Here is a 17215-nt window from a genome sequence, read left to right on the forward strand (position 1 = left end):
GCGGGAGCGGCCGGTGCTTCGTTCCCTCAGTGTTAACTCGGTTATTCCTTCGGTTGGGAAGCGCCTGGAGGCAGAATTGGGCCCCAGCAGAAGGCTGCGCAGGACAGGTACATGGTGCGGACGGTAATAAAGAGGCGCAGCCCTTCAGTATCTGCCGCCAAACCCGCCCTGGCAGGGTGGGCCCAGTGGTGGGCCCAGCTGAGGAGAAAAACTGACACAAACTGCAGAGTTTTCAGGGCCCAGGGTCACACTTCTGTGGTTTTGGTCTGTTCATGATACCATGGCTTTGTCCACAGTCACCAGTGCAGGACTGGGCACTTAAATGAGCACATTTTGTAAGGTGCCAGGTGTGTGACAAAATGTAATCTCACCTGTAACATCTAACCTAAGACACAAATCTGTACATTAAATTGGCATCATCCCCTTTCTGCCCTTCTAATCACCACTGTGGCTGAAGTTGCTTGCACACATTTAGAATCATCTACTCTGCAAGAACTGTCACAACTTTTACCTTAATCTTTCATAGTTTAAATACTGTTTCTGACATAAAATTCCTGACTGAAAACACACATTGCCCTACTACATTGGAATCACTCTTAATTTGAACTACAAACAAGCTCCTGAAATGCAAAAAACGCCATTTTCCAGGCTGCTCTTGATCTGAAAAGTTTTGAGAAAGGGTGAAACAAACAGATAAAAAAGGTATTTGGTTTCAGTATGTGCACACTACCTTGTAATCATCAGGAACTTTGCCACAATCTGCAACAGACATAGTGTCAGGCCCCTAGATAGATGCCAACACAAAAATGATCCTTCACAGTTAATAAAACTAATCATGTTTTCTAATTTCTAAGTTGAATTTTCAACCAGTATTACTTTCAAGAGGTCATAAACTCATAGCTTTAGCTCACTGGACTATGTAACATCATAAATCTCCAATGTGAGAAGTTACACCATTTAAGAATGTAGCAATTTGGAATATTTTTTCTTCTTCCTTTATGCAGAAATTTCTGTTTTCAGGAAACAGGGGAACTGCAAAAAGTTAGTCAATAAATGATGAGACAAACTTGAAGAAGAGGAAGCAGTGGCTAAATATAGGGAAATACCATAGGCAATGCTACACCATTTTGTAAAAAGTGCAACATTTTGAGTCACAATTTATCTTTAAAACAACATTAAAAGCAGTCCTCTGCAAGGAATTGAGGAAACAATACACATTCTATGAAGTTCGTGGTATCTTGGAGACTCAGATGTCTTCCAGGTGCTGAAAGAGATACTCAAACTGTAAAGGGACAATACAACATGACACTATGAAGGAATATAACACTAAGTTTCACAGAGTTCATCTTAAAAGCTGTAGTAAAGCAACACCTTCCAAGAGAAAGGAACCAGGTTTGGACAGGATGCCTTTGCTAACCATGCCTGTCCATACCCAGTTACCAACTACAAAAGCTAACCAGGAAGTAAACTTTCATTTGAGATGGCTCTTGAGATGGGTTTTTCCAAATTAATGAAGATGAAAGAGATAAAACCACCACCAAAACAATTTTCCATAAGAATATATCTGGGCTGTTAAAAAATAAACATTTCAAAGTGGCAGGTTTGTTGGGGTTTTTAACCATGCACAGTAACTTCACACAGCATTTCACGCTCAGCATTTTGCAGGAGGCATGAACTCTGCAACATGGTGAATACTTATCCCCATTAATTGGTGGAGATAAGACTTCTAATCAGCTGAGCCTATCCTATTTATAAAAGAGTTACAGTTACAAGAGCAGTTCTGAGCTGCCCAGGTTCAGCAGCGACCTTGGAAGCTCTTTTAGCTGGTCTGGGTGAAGATAACAGACTGGTAACACCTCTTCCCTTCTCTACATACTAAAGTGCCAGGAGAAAAAGAAGACTATTCTGTCACTTCTGAGCATGTCCCCCCTAACACCGGTGTTGCTCAGCACCCAGGTTGTGCTTCCATTTTCCCAGGGAAAACACTGGCAAAAATTAATGTTGGCAGCACCCTTGAGAAATGAGCATTAAAAACATACTGCTTTTTTTCCACTAAGGCTCTCAGTTCTGTGAAATATATTTTTACTGGCTTTAGATTAACAAAAAAGTTAAGTTACCAAAAATGCTGCTGCTTGTTTGACTAACTGGATGGGAGTCTGGTGCCTGATGCTCTGTTCAGCCTCCATCTACAACCCAAACTTATCTCCAGCAGAAGGTATTTCCAACAAACAGGACACGATTAACAAAGAGTTGCTATTAACAGGGTTGAAGAATATAGTTCTTACCTCTCGAACTTCTTTTCCAACAGCCTCTGATGACTCAGAGTTTCTGAGGAATCACAAGAAGTAAAAACACACCAAAGTATTAATTCTGATGAAAATGAAGGCACACGAGTGTGACAAATAAGCTATCAGTGGGCACAAATTACAAAGCCACTGACATAAAGACAGAATATATATGTCTGCCACAGCATTGCATTATTATTCAGGCTAATTACAAACTCCTCCAATCATTACGTAAATGTCATTATCCCAATTTTAAGGACTGAACTAGATTAATAGACTTGCACAAGGGTTAACAAATCCGTAGCACAGCTGAGATAAGCAATTGGGAAGGCTGGCATGTAGCCCCACTCTCAATCCACTTGACAATACAGATTGTCTTTGACAATGTCAGGATAGGACTGTGAGATATTGGCAGGAGAGAAAACTTGGGGAATAGGGAGTGGGAAGATTTTGGAGAAGCCCAACACGTGAAGAGTAGCATCAAAACAGGCACCCAGGACTTACCTCCTGTCTGACAGCAGGACACAAAGAAGAGACAGAGCTGTGAAGAATGGCTCAGGGTAGGGTTTGGGGTGTTCTGGGAGGTGTTCTTGTCTCTCCCTGTGTGACTAATGGAGTCTGTTTTTCTGCCTTCAAAACAGATAAAAACAATTACTTCCTTCTTTATTAGTTTTGTCAGGACTGTAATCTCACTGACACAGGAAATGCCTCTTTGCATACGCCCAAGAAGCACACAGCCCATATTTTTATGGATTTCCAATTGCTACCCTAATAAAAATAATAATTAAAATCCACAACTACTCATTATACCATTTTTCTATTAACAGGAAACTTGGTGGGTTTTTTTCAGGAAAGACCTTCACTCATAGGAGACCTTTACTCTTTTTGGGAAAGCACCTTGATTAATTGAAACATTTAAAAAGCTTCTAGTTGCTTCAGTTTCCTTGAAGAAGACAGAAGGTGTTTGACAGGCAAGCACACTGCTGCAGCACTGAATTTCAAGCCAAGTTACTAGACAGATGTGCAGTCCAGAGGAATTAGTTCTGTTTTCTGTAGGATCCCTCTCAAATCCAACATCCCTTAAACCTTTACTAAGCTAAAGTTTTGTTTGGGGAGGTCTGGGCAATCCCAGTTGCTACCTGCCCCCAAGCCACTAGCTTTTCCAACATTTCTGACAGTAATATGGGAGAGGTGTCAGAATCTGGCCTTATGGAATTCTAGCTCTCTCTCCAGTGTTTCAAGGAATCTGGCTTATTTGTGGAAAACACACAACAGCTAAAAGATACTGAAATTCTAACTTTAGCTACTAGTTGGCTCTTGACAGCAAGGGAAGCTGGTTGTTCTGGGTATTTACATGCCTGAAGCCACCCATGTCAAACAAGTAAGATAAACACCTTGCTGTAATAGTGGAGGAAGTTGGGTCACAAGCTTTCATAACTGCCCCGACTTGGAAAACAGTCTGATGAGCAGCAGCAATGGAACAGAATAAGATGGTTCCTTTACATTCAATTCCTTTTTGCTGTCATGTGTCATCAGTCACGTTGACATATGGAGACTGTTATGAGCTATGGAATAGCAAGAGGCACAGGTTCAACGAGTGAAAATGAAAAGTAAACTGCCCAAACCATATTCTTGTCACTAGCAAGGGTTAGTTAGTGAAAGAACTCTCACTGCAGGCTTTTCTTACTCAAGTGCTGTATAGGTATGAAATGCTATATTCTTGTTCCAAGGGGAATGTAGGTGGGAGACCCATCCTGATGTCTGGGTTACCTCAACAAAATCTGCCCACATGTCAGCTGCCTACAGCAAGTACCAAGGAGTCACACCATGCCCTGCAAACATGCACATTCATCACTGCAATGCAGCTGATGTCAACTCATCATGAGTTAACACTTACATTTCTGCTCTGAAAGTCAGCCCTAAGACACTACAGTTTTGAGTCTAACGACTTTTTTGTCCACAATCAGCAAAGTTATTGACACCTTCTTAATGCATTGTTCTAAAGTCCTTGTACTTAAGGGCTCCTTTCCAGTTTTGAATTAAACACTTGAAAAAACTCAACAAAACAAAAACAGTCATTGGATTGAAAAAGTTAGTCCATCTCCATAATTTTTTTCTTGTAATTGAGGTGCTTTGTTCCTTCAGCCTTTAGGTTTGTGCTGTCCTATGAGTTACCTAATAGCACAAGAAAGAATTCTACTTAGTGACTTGGTGTTACTTGTTTGTTGTTGTTTTTTTTTATTAAAAAACTTAAATATAAATCTGAAAACAGAAACATATAAAAACAGTTCATGTGATCAGCACAACACAAATGCAGAGGAAACCAGCCTGGAAACCAAAAGCTTCAGTGTGAGATAGGATTAATTCTGAATATAAGCCTGACATCACACCCTTCCAACTGTCAAAACCAGAGAAAGAGCCTGGGCTCTGCCAACTGCGGGTTCATTTGCATGAGAATCCCCTGTACCCCAGCATTATTAACATCCTGCTTTTCATGTATTCAACTCCCTTGTATTTTGCAGATGCTCAGATCACAGATGTATTTGAAAACCCTCCCATTCAAAACCTTTGTTCTAATTCTGGAAAGCCCCAGAAAGGTGAAGAAGATATCCTATTCCTTTGAGCAAAAGAAAATATACCTACCAAATAGCCCACACAAAAGAACAGCCAGCTTTATAGTTAAATGATCCTTTTCTTCATAGAAGAGAGCAAGGTAATTTTTCAGATAAATGAATGACACACTCAGGAGATCTGCACCTGCATCTACAATAGCTTAGGGATAATTACTGGTCCTGCTGCCTCAGATAGGAAGGTCAGAGTAACTGGAGCCCCAGGAAACCTCTCCCTAAGATACTTCCATTACAGCAAGTGTGAGAAAGAAGCACTGGTCTCTTTCTTCTTATAGGACTGACTTGTTCTCATGATTACTAAGTAGCTACACTTAGACACCAATTTACCTTCCTTCTTCATTCACACAGAAACAGGTTTCTTAGTCTTTTTTTCTTTAGATTGAAACACTGCTATTGTTTAAACAGTCCTTACATAGCATGATATCTCAATCTCTGATATTTTCATTGCTGTCTTCTGGACATTTTCAAATGAATCTGTTTTCTTGCAGAACAGCACCTGAAATTGCCACCATTACACCGTCTGAGGAGCTACCACTGCATCAGAGAGGGAAGTCACTTTACAAGGCTTGCAGGGATAATTCCATTTGTACAACTTGGTATGATGTCAGCCTTTACTGCAGTGGCATGACATTGTTGACTCATATTTAGCTGGGGATCTGTTTTAGTTCTGTGATCCCTGTCTCGAGCATTACTGCTTATCTTTGTCTTCTCCTGCTTGTATTTTTGCATTTTATTATTCCTCCTGAGCAAAGCAGTGCTCTTTCCTACCGATTGTCCTCTTTTTTTTCTATACTATTTCTCAGCAGCAATTGCTGCTGCTCCTCTCCTACCACTACACCCTGGGCAGGGAGCACTAAATCCTAGAAACCAGGAAACAGCTGCTGTACAAACTGCAGCATTGCCCTCTAGCGTTACAGGATGGTGCAAAGTGCTTAACTGAACTTCTCATTAAGCTCAAAAGGTTCAGAGGTTCAAGCCCAAGAGGTGAACTTTTTACCTAAGCCCAGTAAAGCCACTTACTCTCTGCACAGCAGACTGGCCAAGGGCCAGATGGAACTCACCATTGTATCTCTCCCAGTTCCCTGCAAGCAATTTTGAAGTCAGCCCAGTTTGGAATGTGCAAAAGGCTGGTTTTGCTGTTCCTTTACACATTGGGTGTAAAGAGCGAGGATACAGAGGTAATATTTCTTCCTCATACTTCATGCTGATAAATTAACATAGAAGCTTCAGGGGAACAGCACGTTTTACCATGGCATCTAAGGGAGACAGAAGGATGCAGCAGCAGTTCCTAGTGCAGGTTTTACAAGAGTCTTATCAGTAGCAGTATCCCCAAACCACTGTGAAATACAAGAGGCTCTGGGAAGATGCAGTGGGCCTTATTTCCTGGTATAAACGGTACATTGGAAAAATTCTACTGGCCCAAGTGTTTGCTTAACATCTTCCATCAAAGTGCACTTTAACTGTGCACTTTAACCCACTGCACCCAGCAGCAACCAGTGTGTACTTGCAGGCACTCCTCTTTTGGAGTGAAAAATCTGTCATCCCTTGGCACTGAAAAAGACCCTCCCTCTTGCAAAGCATTACGGATCACTGCGGGACAAGTTGCCAGGCTAAACTGGGCATGGGCACCAGGTGGCAGCAGAAGCTGCAGCCTAGCAATTTCAAGCCCACAGACACGTTATTAGACTAAATGCAAGGTTAAAATAAAATTAAGAAATGCCTTCCACTAACCTTCACCTAGGGCAAGACAGCATTTAAAAATACTCTCTACTTTGGCAATCACATCAGTAGTGTGAAGCTGCAGCGGGATCAAGATTTAATTGTATTGGGTTCTGCCCACAAAGTAATAGGAACCCAAATTCATAGCTGAAAAGCTTCTGATGAACTTTAGGGTCTTTCATAAAATACACCATCAAATTCATGCACTTCTGTCAAACATCACATTGAAACAAAAATTTAAAATTTCAACATAAGTGGCCAGAAATCAAGCTACTTAAATATAATTAACCTGGCAGTTAATTATGAGTGCAAAGTCATAAGTCAGACCCCAAAAGCTATACAAGCCTAGAGAAACAGTATTGGATGTTCACACGTGTCATAAACTTCTATTCCCAGCAGCTGAAGAGTCTGTACTTGACTACCCATGCAAGCAAAGCTCCTGACCAAGGGATGGCACAGCTGAAAATTAGTTCTTAATGCACATGCTTTCCATCAGGATCCCAAGTGTTTTGATGTCAGGCAGCAACAGTGCAGGCAGCCAGTTGGAAAAGGATAGGATACAAATGGAAATTACTTGTAGACTGTTTGGCCAATGGATCCCAAACTGCACTGGACCAACAATGAAAGTTGCTGGCTTTGTAACATGAAAAAGGGAGAGCAGGGGGAAGGAAAGATCTAAGCAACTTTTCAATTTGATGCAACTGCCCAGTTACATCATTTTTCAAAGAGCCCAGACAATTATTTTATGGCCTGGCCTTCCTCTACAGAGCTGAATTTCCATTCTGCAAAGCATTAAAGCCTCCCAAACAATATCAATAAAAACAAGGCTATGATCTGAGTAGGAGGAAGAGGGTCATAAATCCCCCTTCATATAATTGCAGAGGATATCGTATGAAAAACTCAGCCAAACACAATTCGGGTCACCCCTCTCTACTAGAACCAACTGTAAAATTCAGAATATTTGTGCTTTTTCTGGCTCACATCCAAATGTATTACAGTTGATGTTTTCTCCAACAACATGAGTGTCATGCTAATCCCACCCGGATCCTGTTGCCATCATCTTTGGCTGCTCACTGGAGTGATTCTGCCTGAAGGAAAAAGATGGCAACTGCCAAGATTGATCAGGCTGAGCAGGCAAATGTCAGGCAGGAAGAGCAAGGGCAGAGGAATCCTCTCCTCACTGTACACAAAACTGCAGGTCAGGGAACCAGCTTGTGCTCCAACTCAGTCATTACCAGGGTGATCCACAGGCACCTCCAGGCTGCAGATTGACCCACTACAAAATGCAGGCCACTCCCTCCTCACAGGAGTGTGGGGAAATTCACTGGGAGGGTTTTGCCTTTTTAGCTGGAGAGACATGGAGGCATTCCATTATCCAGCTGGCAGCATGGTTCAAAAGGGAACACACAGGTTTGGCAAGGGACTTCTTAATTGATTTCATTTAAAAAAAATGTTCAAAATGATAAAGAGGCTTCTTTGCAGCCAGCATGATACTGCAAGATGGCTGCAAAGGAAAGCTTAACTGCAACTGCTAGCACTGCTGCTTGTCATTCAAAATGTAGAAAAAACCCCACAAGAGTAAAGCATTAGAAAAATATATTACTAAGTTAAACTATTCATAACCAGGTCAGAAAGGCTTTGAAGTTCTTAGCAGTTGTACTGCTAAACTTAACTGCACACTTTGCACCCAGTGTGCATCACAAACTTTAATTGATGATGCTGGTTGAATTTCAAAGCACTGACATAAGATTTTTTAATCTGAGAGCAAGGAAGATAAAGCTAACACACTGTAAAACAGGCCCAAGAGTTTTAATCCATGTTTTTAGTAGAGAAAGAGAAACTAGCCCTGTTAATTTAAACTTTACAACTTGGTGAGGAATCTTCACTTTTACCAGGATCAGAGGTGAGGTCAGGTCCTGCCTGGCTCCCATCTGGTATTTCTGGTTAAGTTACTCTTTGCACAGAGAACTGTGACAAGCTTCAAAGAACAAGAATGATCCTTTTGCTTATGAAAGTTTAACCTTCAGTTCAGATAAGCTGTTCCTTGAAGTCTATCTGTAATTGCTCCATTTCCTGTCACCATGTCTGATGCTATCACTTGATTGAAATAAGCCATGGGAGGAGGAAGACAGAACTGCTCAACAGAATCATTTTTTAATTCCAGCACCACTTTTTAGAACTGCCACTGACACCAGGCTGGACAATGCATCTCACTCAGTTTCCTCCACACTGACTGCTCCTGGCTCTTTGGCCTGCCTTTATAATTCAGTAACACTTCATGCCCTGGGTAACTCTTTGATGTCACTTGGAAGCACCAACCTGGGACAAGGTTTGTCAAGCTTTCCAGAATGTGGTGGGTTAAATGTACAGCTGATGCAAGTATCAATGAGATATTGAATTGTTCAATTAAGTTATGCTGTCATCCTTGGAAAAGCTCCCAGATCACTCATTAGTGCACACTGGTGTCCATCATTCCCAGAGCTGTCACTCCTTGACTACTTATTGTTCATTCAAGAGCTCATATCCCTACTAGGCAAAGAACAGCAGCTGCTGAACAGCTCCTATGATCTACAAGAAAACTCGAAGGGGCTGGAGGGAAGGTGGAACTGATGCTGCTAAGCAGGGCTCAGTGTCTCACCTTAGGGCTCCTTCCTTCACCTTTTTTTTGTTGTTGCTTTCAGAAAGAAGAAACCAGGGCGAAAGGAATTGTGAGATGTTTAAACACAACAAAATTACCATTCATCATAGGGTTGTATTTTCACTGACCCAAGGAGATGGATGGCTTCCAGCCCCAGCAAATACCATCAAACTGTCATTTTCATTTTCCTACTGCCAGGAACGTGGGATGAACTTTGTCTTCCCAAGCCCTTCTGAAGAACACAAGGTGAGGTGAAAGACATCATCTGAAGAGGTTTTTAATCCCAGGCTTTCTGTACTTGATGATGTGAGTCAATGTGTTTATGATTTATGGTCTCAAACTATAAATCATACTTAAACAAAAGACTGAGCACACAAGCCATATCCTGCCCCTCCTGTTGCAGTTGAAGAGGTGGAAGTAAGATGTCTAAACCTAGGTGTTGTAAATTAATATCTAAATGCATTCACAAGATCCACAGGGTCATGGAGAAGGGCCCACAGCCAAGTTTATTGGCAAACACGGGCATAGAACTATTAATGACACTAGAGATATTTGTGTCAATATGTAAGACTTGTCTTGTTTGTGACTGCTAAGATTTTTTATTGCTCTGAGGGTTAAAATCTCTTAGAAACATTTCTGTGAGTTTGCAGGACACTTACGCACATGCAGGCTAAGAGATGTGTAACAAACATGCATGTTCCTCTGTATTCCCTCCAAGTACAGCCCATGTCACAGTTGGTACACATGCTGATACCTGCTTTTCTGGAACACAATTGTTTAGAAACTCTGGCAGCTTCTTGTATTACTGGATTTAAATGCAGCCAGTGCCACCAAGTGTAGAATTAAGATACTCCCCTATTGAATTACAGGAGATGGCCTCCTGTGGTTGGTTCTGAAAATATGAAAAGGTCCTTAGTTATCTGGTTTCTGATGTACTGAAGGACAACTGAGACAGCACTTTAAGACTCCAATTTAGCAGCCAGACTCCAAGGCAAGTAGCCATGGTACCATCAAATGGGTTAGAAATGTAGCTCATATTTTCACAATTTCACATCATGGGTTTGTAAAACTTGTGCAGGTCTGCACACAAGTTGTCTTGTTCTTCCAACTGGATTAACCACCAGCTTTAGGGAGCCAAAGATCAAATTTCATTATTCCCACTGGAACTTGTTTCAGTTTTGTCTATAATATCACGACGTTAAAAATCACTAAATAAAAAAATAAGGAACTATGGTGAAAAATCAATGAAAGATAAATACACACAGTGACTCACTCTCAAGTACCAGCCAGTGGAAAAGGATCTGCTGCTGCCTACTTGGTCTTCAATCAACACAAATCCTTATTTTACAAAAGAGACTAAAACTAAATATTAGGATTCTATAGATCTTAAAACACATTTGCTTTTGCAAACAAGAGCTTGAAATTTCTGTGATGGTTCCAGATAGAAGAGCAGTACATACCATGGCAATACTCCTTTCCCCTGCATAAAGACACTTCACTACACTGTTCAAAAGTGGCTATCAGAGTCTAATCTTAGTATGAACACCTTGTCAATCAAAATATCTTAATTAGAAACTCCAGATCCCCAATTCCTACCTAAAGCAGAGGAGGAAAGCTGAAAAGAGCAAGCACTTCAGCTCAGAGAGGTGAGGAGGTGTGTAAAAAATGCTGAGAGGGAGTTCAGAAAAATTGCAGTGGGGGTGAGTGCAGAGAATTACTGGGGATCTTCATGATCTCATCCATTTTCTAAATAAGAGCTAGAATTAAATTTGCCTCAGAGTCCCTGCTCCAGTTAACACTGGCTAATTTTAACTTACACCATTTGAGGCTTTTACACGAAAAATCAGAAAAGAAAATCCCTATAAAAGTAAACAGTAGAAAAAGTTTTATTTGTAAGTTCTTCATGGAAAAATCAGGACACCTTCAACGGACACTGAAGATAAAAAGAGAAGGGGTTACATGTACTAGGAGCACATATTGCAGCCAAATTCAATATGGGCTCCTTTGTCTCACACACTTTCTCTCTGCTGACCACCCAATCTTCACTATGTTTCACTCCACCAGATGGAGCTGCACTGTTTGTACTGCTAGACACAATATTAATGAGAACTCAGCATTTTACCATCTTGGTATCTCATCCTTTTTTAACAGACTTGGCCCTCCCTCATCTATTTTGCCATTTAAAAATCTGTTACATCAAATAAACTGTCCATTTTTTCACTTCCAGCTCAACAGATTATTACCTCCTCAGGGTCAATAACATCTCACTGCACTAATCTGGAGCAAATGGCTTATGAATAATTAAAAAAAGGAAAAGAAGAGTCTCTTTGTTCTATTTTAGGACAAAACTGACTTGGTTTAAGCCTGGAATTACTTGAATGAGTATTTTACCTGGTCTCTAAAGGGTGAGAGAGGCTCACCCAGCTTTTATTCACATTTCTGTGACTTGTTTTCCCCATGTAAGTGACATACTGGGGAATTTTACAAACACAGTCTGTGTTACTATCCCATACTCACTTTCAAAATAATCCTTGGACACTTTTTAGTATTGACATTTGAAGAAAAAGCTGAGTAAAGAGTTTCAGAATGATACAACTTTGCCTTTCTTTAATGAACATACAGGATCCAACTATCAGAGGGGGAGGCTCTGGAACACTAGCTCCTTATCTGGGAGTCCACAGGGTGTCAATCATTGACAAGAGTTCAGGAATCACCACAGGAAGTTTAAGCTTAATCTTTCCTCCTACTAAATTGATTCAGCCCATAGAATGAAAAAAACAAACTTCTCCCTGGTCTGCATTTCAACACTTCAACAAGCAGAGGGCACAGATGAGGAGGCAGTGAGGGACAGACCCAAATGTCAGGGCCAAAAATGTGCTTGTCAAGTCCCAGCTTCTGCCAGGAACCAGGAACCACAGATTGTCTGAGCAGGGTTTCCTGGAGAGATGGATTAACAGGGGCAGTGCAGCCTGGAACAACATCCAGCCACGTCAGAATCAAGACCTTCATTTTCTCAGCCCAAGTGGTTGACAGAGCAGGCCCATGGATTTTGTTCTACTGGCAGATCAGGTTTCACAAGATCAGTAGAAGGCAAACACAATATCCAGTCACATTCAAGAAGAGACTGGAAAGAGAGCAGGAATTTTTTTTAACTTATCAGGTGCATGGGACTAAAGGAATAATCTCTACATCAGCAAATTACACTGCCAGGAAGATACAAGATGTCTGCTTCCATCCCTGAGCACTTGAGGAGCTTCCAGGTGGCAAGGCCATTCAGAGCAGGGGTGACAAGGGAACAGGCCAAACATCCCTGGTTCTAGAACAGCAGAACTGAAATCTACTCTTTATTCTTTCCAACCTTTTTCCAGCTCTACTGTTTCCTTTTCTCATACAACTCTAAACTAGCAAGAGTTAACATTTCACATTCTTCAGAATTATTACACACTGGAATGTAACATAGATAGAAAGTGACCAATTCAGCTCTGAGCCGTTGAGTAACCTGATGTTTACAGCAAACAGACTTTAGAAAGATTACAGTAAGAAAGCCAGAGCATCACTATCCAAAAATAACTAATGTTAGAACTTGTTCATTAGTCAGTTCTTTTATCCATTTCTCAAATTTGAATGCATGGTTACACCTACACTAGATCCAGTATCAATCATAACACCTCACAGGATCCTGATTTGTTTCAGACCAAGTTACACAGAACTCAAAGGTGACAGGTTTTATAGTTCTTTATTTCCTCTGCCACCTCCCAGAAACCAGGTAATTCTATTTTTAGCTCTTATAGCACATGATTCAATCAGTAACTTTAAGTATGTTTCACAGCTGATTTAGAACATACATTCCAGGGGACTTAATGGTCAGAAGTTAAAAATGTCCAACTGAGATCTAGCAGCAGAATCTTAGATTTTTAAAACACATATAATTCACTAACAAATTAAAGGCCATGATGGGCACAGAAATCATTATAATTAAGACTTAACTCTAGGTACTGAGATTGAGAAATCTGTTCTCTTCCTTCATTTGACTCCTTCCCAGCTCCAGGAAAGAATTCCAATCCCATGAAAATTCACGGTTAGCATGACACTTCCCAAGGCAGAACCAGAGAACTGTGACTCCTTTTTCCACCTCCACTCCCAACTCAGTATCCAAATACCTCAGATCCATTGGTGTTCTTCACCTTTGTCATCTAACATGCTTCATAAACACAGTTTTACTCCATCCTCCTTTGCAGAGACACCACTTCTCATATCTTCATGTATATCTAATACACACTCAGGAGCTTACTAGTAAGAAACTGCAAGTGCTGCCATGAAGACCAAGCAGAGACAAAAGGTTTGCACAAATTTGTGTTCTCAGTTTATGAATCCTTGCTCTGGAAATCTGCAGCTAGGTGAAGCTGCCCTTTTGGAACCGCATCCCAGAATGATCTTCCAGTCAATTTTTTCAAAGCCTACAGGAGGAGCTGCTGGGTGCTAGGACTACAGCTGAGATTACTTAAGCCATTCAGGTACTGATCCAAGCCCAGCAAAGACTTAGCCCAAAGTGAAAGGCTCAAGAGTTTAGTGTCTCTCCCTTTCAAAACCCATTTTTCTCCAGTTACAGCTCTCTAAACAACTAAACATTAGACAGATATTTAGATAATGTAATTTAGAGGGTCACAAATTTAGCAGAAGTACTGTCTGTAACAAAAGGGATTTGCAACTGTTTGCATTTCAAATAACTCGTACATGATTGACAGCAAAGGCATCCTCAGCATGGGTGGGAAGCAGAAATTTAACATGTGGAGAGGGATTCAGGAAGATAAGACAGATCATGTCTGCATTGGTTTTGTTACAGACCAGACAATGTCACATATGAAACATCCGTTGGAATAAAATTATACCACAAGTGGAAAAAACTGCTATACCATTTGGAATTGGAAAAGACTAAAGCTGAATTCCCAGTTTTAAGCATTTCCAGCCATGAAACTACTTACCAGTATTTTGCAGTCCAAAAACCCAAAGCTCACAGTTAATGGCTGCTGGTTAAGTAATGGCACCATCATATTTTCCATACTCACTGCTTTTAAAAGCTTCTCCATGGAGGCCAAGAATTTCCAGGTTTGGCATGAAACCAAGCCATGGCACTGGAATTTCTCTTAGTTGATGTAAAATGAGGGGTAGTACACTCTTGTGTAGGTCAGAACAAAAGACAACACTTTACCCACTAAAAACACATAACACAACCCTCAAGTGGACCAAGCTGTTAAACCTTTCAACACTTCCTTCAGGAATTTGCTTCTATGGGTATAAAATCCTCTCATGTTTTTCCTTTTTTCTTCCCCCTGGATACAATTCTGCCTGGTGGAGACTTTGTTCTTACTGAGCATTAAAACAACAACTACTTACCCTTCTCAATACCTACAGTAAGGACAGCTAACAATGACAACAGAGCTTATTTGGTCAGATCTTCAAATGGCAATAACTCAAGATGTTCGACTCAATTCTTTTCCTAATAAAGGACACAAAAGTTTTAAAAGAAGTTACTAAACAGTTTGCTCTTCCTAGTTCAGGTGTTAACTCATTAAAATTCCACAAAGCATTTTTGTGATGCATACCACAAGAACCATACCAGCTACTTCCATTTGGAGTTTGAGCTAAGGAGCTACCAGCAGTTTCTGATGAAACTCTCAAGTAGCTCCAGCAATCAAACCAATAAATGTCCTTCTTAAATAGATAAGAATGGAGGAAGGAAAATGCCTGCAGCCACTAAGCTCCACATACCTGCTCTTCTGTGTTCCATATATCACATATTTATACATCTATTTTCAGATCCTGAACAATTAGTTTTGGGGCAGCATACATTTGTCTCATACATGTTTATTTCATAACTCAAATCCTACCAGAAGCTGTTTTGGGGGTTGAACAATAAGCTGCAAAACAGATCAGTCAAAACTCATGTCAAACTGCTTTATTACATCTTAAATAACATTACATTTTAATATAGTATCTATCTTGCATCCAGCTTTCTTGAAGTACACTGACTTTAAAATTAAATACAAAAGGTGAAGAGGGATACAGGGCGTGGAGAAAGCTCTACAGAGTAGTTTCATGAAAGAGAGTAAGAGGGAATTCATCTTTTATGCCAAATCCAGGCCTAACGCACAATTACAGCACATTTTTGTACAGAATGTTGCAGAAAAAACAAAATGGAGAAAAGCTACTACTGCTGCTAGGAAGGAGCATTTCTGGATACAGTGAGAAGATAGGAAAGTTTAACAGAACAATCTGCTGTCCAAACACTGCTGCTTTTAACATTTTATTTGAAAAGAAAGCCAGGAAAACCTGCTCGTTACAAAAATGACTCTGATCAGATGCAAAGGACTCATCCTACAAGAGGAACTGGCTGTGAGGAACTGATTTATAAAGAAGATGGTCTAGGTTCCCTCCTCCCACACCCCAGAATCTTTGACAGCGATTGTTTGAACAGGCTGTTTCTTTAAAAAAAAAAGTGACTTATCACGCTACTCCAAAACGTGCATAGCTTTGTACTTGAGTTCTTCATAGATTTATGCACAGAGTAGCAACAATAAATGAATACAGCAACAATGGTTACAGTTTTTAAACAGGTTATTTCTTCAAAGAAAAAACATCTAAGGACTTAGTCCAATATGCACTTTTTAGCATTTCTACAGCATGCGATTCTAAGAGTAAACCCACCCAATATGGCAAACAATCAAAAAAGGTTTGTTTTTTTTTTGTTTAACTTAGAAAGTTCAAGATCATTATTTTCAAAACATTTGATTTGTACATCATTTCATACACAAAGAATTGACTCAATACCCAAGTGTAGGATAGGTCTCTTTTGAAAACAGAGATTCCTGGTTGTTGAGACTTATAGGATAGTGTCAGGATATATAAACTGCCCTTTCAAGTGGACAAAACCAAAACAGATTAAAAAAATCAGTGTGGTGAAAAAAGGGGGGGCAGGAGGGACCAAGGATTGCATTTGTTATCCATAAAAGGTGAAAGGATTCTTTAAACAAGCATTCATTACCTTTTACAGCATGTGCTTGGTTACCTTACTGCTGAACATTATCCTATATATGCCAAGTTTTGTGCAACAATTATCTGTGATACTAGAAAACAAAATAAAAAAAATTAGGGACTAAATTTACAGCGTTAACAACCCCCAGATGCTCTGGGCTAGGACTCCCTTGTTTTGCTCAATTAAATTACATAAAGAAATGTATTTAAAAAGGAAACTTGAAAAAAATCTTGCTACAAACATGACTTTAAAATTTGCAAGTGTGTGAGATAAAGTCCTTAACTTCAACTTGGAAACTACAGTGAAAGCTAAACTGTTTCACAATTATGCTCAAGTTTATTTTCTGGTCATGCTTTTATGATAGTGTTTCATTTTTTTTTAATTCTCAAGACAAAAAAGAAAAAAAAAAAAATAATGGTCCCAAAAGGAATGCACAATTTCATTTTGCTTACAACACAGAAATTCTTCTCGGAAAGGTAATTGTGCTCTTCATTTCAGCAACAGGAGACGGAAAAGATCTTGCCCTTTGAAGTCGGGGAGGATGGGGTCCAAGTTAGTATGGTTGGATTGGATATGCTATCTTTTTAATTTTCAACCGTTGGAAACTTCTTCCAGTCATGGAGTCCTCTGCTCTTCTGGCACACAGAAAGATTTGTTAAGAGTTGCACTTGGATAAACTCTGATCAAGTTTCAAGCTTTGCTCTCACTCCCCCCCCGCAATAATTTAGTCATTATCTCACCATTTTCAGGAACACCATTTATATACCAACCCAGATTCCGAAGACCATACATTCCTCCCTACCCAGAAAATAAAATGCACCAAAACCAGTTCATCACAAAAGTGCCACTGCAAACGTTAAACAAGCCTTCTAAAAAAAAAATAAATGTGTTTTTCTCCCCACCCCCCCCC

The 17215-nt window shown here is 40.2% G+C and overlaps 1 protein-coding gene across 1 annotated transcript in view; it reads right to left on the reverse strand.

The window, feature by feature from the left end:
• Window positions 1-15213: 15213 nt before the first annotated feature.
• The window catches only part of GNB1 (guanine nucleotide binding protein (G protein), beta polypeptide 1), a 20688-nt gene continuing 18686 nt past the window's right edge, over window positions 15214-17215 (reverse strand). Inside the window, exon 12 of the mRNA XM_010005192.1 lies at window positions 15214-16940. The gene's annotated coding sequence lies outside the window, so the exon portion shown is untranslated. The remainder of the gene's footprint in view (window positions 16941-17215) is intronic.

The sequence above is a fragment of the Chaetura pelagica genome, unplaced genomic scaffold, assembly GCF_000747805.2.
Source record: "Chaetura pelagica isolate M959 unplaced genomic scaffold, ChaPel_1.0 scaffold159, whole genome shotgun sequence".
Taxonomy (NCBI): domain Eukaryota; kingdom Metazoa; phylum Chordata; class Aves; order Apodiformes; family Apodidae; genus Chaetura; species Chaetura pelagica.